We start from the raw sequence: 10,398 nt of genomic DNA on the forward strand, positions 1-10,398 counted from the left end.
AGAAGTGCTGCTATTGGTGTGAGACTTGTCCCACAGCACTCCATGAAAATGCTAACATACTGAAAGCAGAACATATGGTCAAATCGTCGCCCAAAACAGGCCCTCAGTAAGCAGTCATCTTTCCTTAAACCCACTGTGACAGTGTTGAGCCAGTGTGATTAGACAGTCAGGATGCTGATGTAGTACAGTAGCAGAAACCTTTTGTAAGAAAAGCAAAATAATAGCCCTAGTAGCTTGCCCTCTTTTCAGGAATACAGCAGTATTTATCCAGTGTGTAAGAGATCTTACCCTCAGCCTTCTGACAAAATTTCTATTGTAGCTTATTATATTCTTATCTACAAACCTCCCATGCTTCAGCTAGCTGGAGTGGAACTTTTCCAACTGAATGTATTTTCAATGGAAAACTGCTGTTTGATTGAAAACAAACCTCTCCTACAAAAGTGTCAACTTCAACAAAATCTGAAAAACAATTACAACTCCTTCAGTAAGGTTAAAATACCCTGCATTAACCTTTTCAGAACAGTGACTCCATTTTTCATTTTGAAATTGCTCCTTCAGATTGTGTTATATTTTAAATTGAGATTAAAGACCGGGACTTAAAATGAAATTGTTTTGAAAATGTCACTTAAAGTGGTTTGATTTTATCCCGTTTCAGAACCAAAATAAATGTTGAAATCCTGAAATCTCCCGTGAAAGAGAAATTTCTTCTCCTTTGCACCTTTGTTCATGCTATGGCATGATGTTACTGTCCCTGTTAAGGAAAACGCTGCATATTCTCCACATAGAACTTGTATTTCAGTCATGATACTGTAGCTGGGTCCTATAAAGAACCCCATTTTTCTGTCTCCCAATTTCATAAAGTCATATGCTGACCTGTATTAAAATGTATAAGAGCACTGATCACTTGCTTTTACCAGTGAATTGCTGTCAACTTTTTAAAGTTTCATGTATCACAGCCTTAACAGTATGTTCCTGAAATGTAGCTGCATATTTCTGATCTATATAAACTCAAGGAAAAGAGAAAGAAGTCAACACACAAAGATTCTGAAAAAGAAAAACCTTTGAAACTTTCAAAGTTGGCTGTCCTCTGTAGAGAACATTCCTTTCCTCTGTTCAAACTAAAATTCTCATATGGCCTCTGTTGCTGGAGTGACTACCAAATAAAGCATGAGAAAGAGAGATTTGAGAAGTCTCCAAAATTCAAGGATTTGCAAGTTATTGAGAATACCTGGGATTACACATGAAAGCAAATTCAGAGAGCACAGAGTTACATAAACTGCTAATTTAATGGGGTAGTGGTGACACTGCTGAACATCCTTATCTGGCTTTTGGATGGTCCACTTCCGGATGGTCCTTTAGGGCAGAGAAAAACAGAACTGTTTAATGTCAAGAGTTGGTGGCAGACTGAAATTCAGGAGTTGCAGCTTCTAGTATTGTCTTAATACAAGGAAGAGCTCTGCATCCTCAGAGCCTCTGAAAGCATGTCCTACAAACTGCACACACCAACTTTTCCTGGAAAACCTAGTCTTAACATCTGCGCTTCAACACCATCTGGAGTGAAATGGGAAGAATAATGCTAATATATTTCATAGAAGTGTCTTTAATTTCAGTTCAGAAAGTTGTTAAAGAATGTATGCAGATGCATTATCACTCGTGGATTCTTGCCAGCTGAAGACCTTTCCTTGAATACTGATTTAGAATTATGTATTCTACTTTAAACAGGTCAGTAGGTCAGCCTGCTTCTAACAGTTTTATGCTTGAATACCCGATAATGAGACTTAGGAGCATCACGGGGTCGGTGGGATTGTTATGATCCATCAAAATTAGTATTGGTAAAGCTGTGGTACGTAGATATAGGAGATGGCGTTAGAGAACACCTGCAGAAGACAGAGGTAGAAATCCCAAGTCCTAATTCTGACTCATAACTGTCTTGTCTGTTTAAATTCATGCCTCTTAGTGATTTTTGAAACTTTTATGCATCTTGCTACTGCATAAAACACCTCACCCAGAAATGTATATGCTTTTGTCATCCAATATAGGCAAGCAGTTTTCTAGATGTTTAAAATGAATGAAAGCTATGACTTCTACCCCTGAATGCAAAGCAAGTAGCATCGTAGCTCCTTGTAACAGGGGTACAAGAACTGAGGTCACCAATACTAGTAAAATATGCCCTAGCTGCACCAAGCCTTGACAGAAAACACCAGTTGATCAAAGCAAAAATATTTTTGTGAAAAAAAAAAAAAAATCTCTGGTTTGGTACATTCTATTTAAATCACAGGCATGGTTCTGATGGAAAGTTAGCTGCTGGGAAGGATACCCTTAGAAATAGCATCTGAGGCTTTCAACAGCAAAGAAAGACGGTATTTCTAGGCACACCAGGCAGCCTGGGTTCCCATATTGCTTGACTGCCAAATAGACAGGTCTGGAGTCTTCTAAATTCTTTGTCTTACTATCCTTCCATTAAAAATTGAGGTCTTTAATTAATACCTTGCAGGGGAATTCTGAAATTTGCTGATTTTTCATTTGGTTGGTTTGATGCTGTCAGCTGAGTCTTGCTTAAACACAAGAGAAATATGTAAAGCTGGACTAAGTGAATATTTTTTTGCAGAAAGCAGAAGCATATCCCTTGTCCCACTTGAGGAAATCACTTTTACTAACAACTCGAATGGATTTATGAATCCTTTCTTGAAAAGAACCCCGAGAACTTATTATGACTCATGGTTATCTTATAACAAAATTTAGTCAGGTAGTCTACCTGGAAACTGGTATCAGCACTTCAGCCCAAATGCAAACATTCTAGGAGGCTTTTCTAGATTTTTTTAGCTTATATGCCTAGCAGTGTGCAGTCCAAAATTAGTGCAGTTAACTATGAAATGAATTCATATTAAATTGTTGCTTTAATACCAAATGAAAAAGTAATTCCTCCTGCTCCTCCTTCCACTTTCTTTCGCATGTTTGAAGTTTCACCCAGGTTAAATAATCTTGGTTATATATGGGGGGGAAACACTTCTTTCATATGATTTGCTCTTCATGTGTAAATGTCTAATTGTTAATCAAAAATGCACTTGGATAGTAAGAAAGATTTCTTTATTCAGTTGCAATTATAAAGTAGCAAATTTCCAGAGGAGCAAAAAATATGCAATTCATGACAAAATATTGATTGCATAATAATGTAATGTCAACAGTGCAGAATTATTATGTTTGCAGGTGGGAGCTTTACATGTGTTATACAGCAGATATTTTATGTTGAAATGGAAATACAGATGGAGTGGCATGTATTTCTGGAAAAAAAAAACATTGTCCGTATACTAATGCCCATCTTCTACATCATGATAAAGTGTTATGATTTCTCTCCTAAACAGACTAATGAAAAAGGAAAAATACAGTGTTTAATATTAAATCTGATATGGAGAACATTTAAGGTCATGAAAGGCAATACTAGTTGTACTGAAATCTTTTAATCTTATTCACAGATTATTCCATCAGTAGCTTCCTGGAGTTGCAAAAGGATTTTATTCTCATATCTTTATTATTTAATTGAATGTTGAAAGTGCAACATATTGTAAATTGCTCTTAATTTAAAAAGTACTTTCTTATCTCAACATCATAGCATTTTGAGAGCTACAGGAGTACTGACTCAGAAATATACCTGGGCAAATTCAATAGTGGCATATGAAGTGGATGGATATAATTAGGTAAGGGAATGACTATAGGGGGTGAAGTACATAATCATACTTAATTGTGATTCAACAGATGTTCCAAATGACTGTAGCTTACACCAATCTGATGTAAGAGACAAAACTGATTTCTATAATATATCAGGATACAATTCCCATTGAAATCAGTGGGTCCAAATAATTAGGGGTGTACTGATTTCTGTATGCAGGGATATATTTGGCCCTGTGCATGCTGTGGCAAATTAGAGGGATAGTGGTATATTTCCCCTGGTCACAATCATTGTTCTTTGTAAAACTTTCTGTTTCCTTTCCTTGGGGATGCTTAAGATTTTGCTGTTCTTCATATATATGAAATGTCTGAACTTCTTAATCTCCAACATTTCTTTAAGGACTAATTTTTCACAGTAGGAAACTGAATCCAAGACAGCTTTCACAACAGCCTCAGTAGCCAACCCAAGAACAGGTTTCCTGGCTGGATAAACACAACCAGAGCTGAACACACAGTTTATGTAGAGCAGTTCAGAGCTTGTCTTCACTGCACAGCCAGCCCATGCTGGAGGTCCTCTTAACTTGATGTGAACTGAATGTTTTCTCAGTAAAACTATATCAATAAAGTCTTTTTTTTCCTCCCTTCTTTTCTTACTTCCCTTCACCTGGAGGTATGACCCAAGAGTGTCTCTCCCCTTGATTACAGGTAAAGTGACAAGGAGCAGCTGTCATCATGTGCATACCTATTGCAAAGCTGGAAAATCCTACCACAAAAACAAACAGAACCTGGTTTCTAATCCACTCCCCTATACAGGCTAGCCAGTCTGAGTGAAAAAGCTTTCAATATGAGTTTAGAAGTACTTTGGATAGATGTGACCAAGGCCATATTAGATGGGGCTTTGGGGAGTCTGATCTAGTGGAAGGTATCCCTGCCCATGTCAGGGGCATTGGATCTTTAAACCACCTTCCAATCCAAACAATTCTATGATTCTATGATGCTAGAGGGTATAGGACAAACTGACAATCAGCGATAGCAGAACTTCACTGGTGAGGCTAAGAATAGGCAGACTACATACTTCAGTGACCAGCCATTGGAGAAGTCCTCCAAGTAGTTGTTTCAGCCATCCAACACCAAGCTTTACAGCAGACCCAATTTCCTGGGCTGGTCTGTTCTAGGCAGAAGATGACAGTTGGGAAAACACATTATGCATGTCCGTTGTTGCTGCATTAACTGGAAGACAGGCAAAGCTGGAGTCTTTGACCTCTCCCTGAAACCAATGTCATTTCATCCGCACAAGAACCTAGTTGCAGTGTACTCACACTGCCTAATTCCATAGGTTTCTATTAGGACAATGATTCATTTATTTCTTGGCCACTGCAAAGCTATCTCTGGTAGGTATTTATACAGCAACAATTGCAAGCCACTTGTGCATAGGTATTTATAGAGCACCAATCATATGCCGTTGTGCTTAATGACTGATATTAACATCATGTGTCAAATACAAAATCTTTCTCTGAAAACAGCAGGGTTAAAACAACTCAGCTAACGAAACAGGCAACGTAGAACATGTATGTGGCACCAACTCACCTATCCTATTTTTGACCATTAAAAAAATTATATGGATCACAAGTACATGAAAATAACAATTCTGCTTAACTTGCATGCATGTTAACATCTCACTGGGAGGCTTACAACAGGTTTGTTCTGTTTTTTGCCTCGAAAGCAAACCCTTTGCATAAATCAGCTGTTTGCTGATAAACTAAGAAGACTGTGCTGGTGCTCAGTGTAGGGGAGAATGAAGCACCTGAGCTCTTCCTTTCCTGACAGGAACGCTTGTGTTCACAGCATGCTACTGTCCATGTTCAGGTAATATCCATCTTGCAGCATGAATTAGCATACCGTGCCTGCAAGGCAGGATAGAGTTAGCCCCATTCTGTGCTCTGTAAAACAGTGAAGCTCCATGACCAGCCTTGTGGTACAATTAAGTGACTAGCTTCAAACTGCAGGCAGAAAGACTTCCAGGACAGCACTATAATCACAGAAATCTATTCTTCCTCTATGCAGTTTCCCCTTCCCTTTTCTATTCTACCTAACAAATAAAAAGAAGGTCATTTTGAAGACAGTAATTTGTACTGAGTTTTACCAAGATGTTATATTAAGTGAAGATATTGTTGATATTATGCTATTATGGAAGCACAGACAGGGAAGCAGACAAGAGGAAGCACCACAGATATAAAGATACAGCCCCTACTTTCCCAGAGAACAGAAAGATATCGAAATTGTCACGTTGGCACAGGGCAGTTGCCTGGCTTTTTTGTTATAGGTCATGGCAATAGCCTGTCTCACATGCTTTATAGGAAATGTCAGAAAGAGCACTGAGGTTGACTGTAAAATTACCTGCCCAACATGGAACCCTTTTTCTTACCATAAGCAATTAATAGTTCGTCTACAGCCTCCAGGTTTGCCTCTCTAGAGTTTGTGCACATCTTTGTAAAGCAAATCCTAGCTTCCTCTAGCCTAACTCGAACATGATACATGGAAGTATTTATAAATTTGTCACAAATCTATGAATAGATCAAATTCAGTTTTCATGACTAAGAAGACTCTCGGTGTCTCTGAGAGTCAGATTCTGCATTTGAACCTTGTGCTTCTGACATGTGTACTCATTTTCTTTGGGAGTATACAAAAAAATAAGTATGTTTGAGCCAGCAGTCTCCCACTGTGGGGAAAGGTGGCTCACTTTCAACTGTAGATACTCCTCTGCACCTGACAGAAAAAAACAGCCTAGCTCTCATGGATAACATCATGGATAGATGTTGCAACCAACTGGTTAGATCCTTAAGATAACCATTTTTGCAAAGAGGTATGCATGGATGGAAGTTACTTTGAAATCAAGCCCTGTGTGCATTAGAGAGAGAATAGAGGCGGACCAATAGTTTTCAGATCTGTATGGACATACCGGCACAGCTTTGTTTACAAATATAAATTAAACATGTACATATATGTATGCACATACAGCAAAACAGGGTGCATTCAGAAAAGAGATTCCAAGCTGGGAAAAAAACCTCTTCCTTCATTCTCACAAAGGGGAGTGAGGATATATTCTGCAACATCGTTCCCGTCAGCAGACAGGATCAGGCAGGGTGACTGACTGATCAACTAATTTTGATTACAGTAATGGCAGTGATTTTGCTATAATGGTGAAAATCACCACCTGGGAGTACTACTGCACTCTTTAAGAAAACATGCACAACCCAGAGTTCATACTTTATAAATTTTATCTGAGTCCCTCCCCCTGTCACCACTACCACCAGTTTTTACCTTTCACTAGTGGACTTTGGACATGCCATTACTAAAATTAAACAAACAAACAAACAAACAATGACAACAAAACACACAGAAATTCTGTCCTGACACTTTGCTTTCCTTTTTTAGACCACCATAAATGCTTAGTGAGTCATTTTATATATACCTATATAAGGCACTCTTTTAGTTTGAACAGCTCATGATGTGGCTGTATAATACCATATATTTTCAAGTATGTACATTTCATTCTTTTGCTAATGTCACCTAATGGCACTTTCATACAAGGTAAACCAAAATGGCAATGGTAATGTTGACTGTCTGTTGTTTTTTGTTGTTGTTGTTGTTAGTTTGATTGTTTTAGGGGGGTCATTTTTTTGTTCATTCTTTATTTTAATAATGACATGTCCAAAGAAACAATGCCCTGTAGGATATTAGCCTCTGTGTCATTTTTGCTTAGAAATATTTTGAACAATCTAATATGTCATTCTACACTCAAAGAAAAAAAAAAAAAGTACTAAGATTCACAGGTTTGGCATTCCAAGATACTCCAGAATCTTGTTATATTATAAAGTTTTTTTAAGAATCCTATCTTATGGATAGTCACTCTTTGTGTAAAACAAAGGCTGCAGTTTTTCATTTGTTAACTTCCACAAACTCAGTGCTAACATTTCCAGAACACTTCTTTTCTCCCCACAGTCACACACTTGCCTCTTTTCTCTCCGTCCATGTAATCTCTCTTCCCATCATCTCTTTTTCACCTTTTTGCCCTTACCGCTGTTCTTTGACTACTTGAGTGGCTCAAAGTCTCCTACCTATTTTCCCAAACTGTTTTTGTTCCTTTTAGTAGGGCTTCTTTACGAAGTATAGGTTATAGGTTCTGGTTTCTGCTCTTCCTCCTGTTTCTCTATACATCTCCAACTCACTCTAATGCAAGTTACACTATATCAACTAATACACATCGTCTCATAACAAAATGTATTCCAGCATGTTGCATGCTTAATTTGTGAAAATTTACAAGTTATAGAAACAGTAACAATGCCAAGCAAGTTAATTCATCATATCTGGCCAAAAGTGTCTTTGGAAAGGATTCACACCCAGCAGGCAACCTAACCTTGAAGAGCCTTGGGACATACTTAGAGCTTTCTCACATTCCTTATGCATGTGACATAATGGCTAACGTTGAAAGACCAACATACTTATTTTGGGAATTGATGGTCTTTCTCAGTGTGGACTTTGGAATTTACATGTTTCCATGCTCCCTTATCTAATATTTCATTCTTTCCCACGTTTCTGTTATATATATGGGTGCAATCAAATCTGATTAGCCAAAATCGTTTATGGAAATGTATGCTGCTTATTTTTCACAAAGATTGTATTTTAGCTATCCTTATTACAGAGCATAGCACATAGGCTATCATTTAAAATTTGCAAATACACAGATAGAAAATACAAAACAGAAAACTCAGCCAACTTTAGTAGTAAAGGTGGTATCTCTACCACAGACTGCATAAATGTTACATACAATCATGAAATCACATACCGGATTTGTAAAATATATAAAATTTTTCAAAAACACTTGCATTTGAATATATCAGATATTCTTTCTAGAAGGAAGATAGAGTGACACAGAGAGAAGCTGTTTCCTAATCAGGTGCTGTCTGTACCCAAAGAGGGTAATCTAATTTGCAAGTAGGTGACCTATATGTCTGGGCATACATGATTATTTATTCAACGAATCAAATTATATTGTGTCATTTGATGATAGGATGTACACACTGCTGACATGATGTTATTTTTGTCACCAGATAAGGAGAATTGATTCTAATCTATACTACTTTTGTTAGTCATCAACACTTACACCTAGATCTGCCAAGGGAAGCATGAATGCATTTTGAGAAGTTCAATAGCACACCTATCATTAGGTCATAGTAAAGATATTCATTGTTGAACAAAAAAACAACAACCATCATAATTTGATCAACTTTTTTACACACCAGTACTTTAAGAGTGAAAGCACCCTTCTGTACCTCTCCCACCAGTTAGCCTGGCGTAATTGCACATTTTCATTTCTTCATTTATTTTTTCCTTCTGTAATCATCTGCTTTTAGGAAGGGACCACTGTGTGTTAGACTGCATCTGCTGAGAAACCTTGCTTAGTTATTCCCAAAAGCATTGAAATCTTAGGAATACCTTCTGGTCCCCTGTGTACACTTGCAATGCCTGTTTTATAATTAATTTCAAGTCATGTGTCATAGCCCAGACAAAAAGCTGTCCTTTTTTTTTTTGGTTGGTTTGTTTGTTTGACTGATTGACTGATATCATCCTCTAACAATATCTACTGCAAAGGTCAGTGAACAATTCTTTGAAGATGTGTGCTAGGGAGGAGGGGGTCTCGTGAGGAGGTGCATATGCCTGTGTGACCAGGAGGAGCAGTGACTAGGGCCTCAAAGGATATTGTTATTTACAACATATGCCCCCCTGCTCCTTTCATTTTTTTGGATGCCCCTGTAATATTTCGGTGTGGAGGAGTGAGGAGGGAGGGTGCTGAGGACGTAGCGGGAAAAGAGGAAAGATTTTAATGTATGTAATTACAAGCTGCTCACAGAGAGAGAGAAGCCTCCCCCGTGACAAGGGATGGGAGTGCGATGACAATAATTGCTGTCGTCGTTGCTTCCCCCGGCTGGGGGGCTTTGGCCCCCGTGCCTCGGGAGGGGAGAGTGTCCAGGGACTGGAAGGCTCCGGACCGCGACTCCCAGCTTTGAACCCTCGGAGTCCCACCGCCGCCACCCCCGGGACCCCTCCCGTGCCGGGACGGGCTCCGCGGCCCCGCTCCCCCGGGGCACCCCCGCACACCAGAGCGGAGCGGGCCCGGACCGGAAAGGGGCCGCGCTCGGTGCCCGGGACGGGAGCCCCCGGCTCCTCGGCGGCGGCTCCCGGCACGGCCCGGGCCAGCCCAGCGGAGCGGCTCCGTCCCCCATTGCGGCCGCCGCTCGCCCGGGCGCTGCCCGCTCCCCATTTTCCCGCGAAGGGTGCCCCAGGTTTGCGACCGCCTTTTCCCCTGGCAGCCCCGCTTTGGGCACTGGACCGACCGAGCACAACTTGGGCTGCGGCGGCCGCATCCTTTTTCTCCTCCGCACTCCCCCCCTTCCCCCCCCGCCACCCCCAACCCCGCCACCTCCCCTTCTCTTCTGGAAAGCGCAAACTTGCGTTGAAATGAGACCTCGGCTCGAATCCGAGTGGAACTAGCCCATTAAATATGATCAACGTACCGTCTGCGCGGAATGAAACCTTTCCCAGTCCTGATTGCTCCAAAGGGGAATCGCGTCCTACCTCCCACCTTCCCATCTTCATTCTCCCAGTGTACGCACGCTTGTAATTACTGGTGATTGTGCTAATGCTACCCCGAGCAAAAGCATACAGGTACTA

The 10,398-nt window shown here is 40.1% G+C and overlaps 1 long non-coding RNA gene across 2 annotated transcripts in view; it reads right to left on the minus strand.

The window, feature by feature from the left end:
* Positions 1-10,398, minus strand: part of LOC310895698 — a 62,143-nt gene extending 51,745 nt beyond the window's left edge. For both annotated transcript variants that reach the window (XR_014580874.1, XR_014580875.1), the window contains exon 1: positions 10,242-10,398. This is a non-coding gene — a long non-coding RNA (uncharacterized lncRNA). The remainder of the gene's footprint in view (positions 1-10,241) is intronic.

The sequence above is a fragment of the Anser anser genome (genome assembly GCF_964211835.1).
Source record: "Anser anser genome assembly, chromosome: 2".
Taxonomy (NCBI): domain Eukaryota; kingdom Metazoa; phylum Chordata; class Aves; order Anseriformes; family Anatidae; genus Anser; species Anser anser.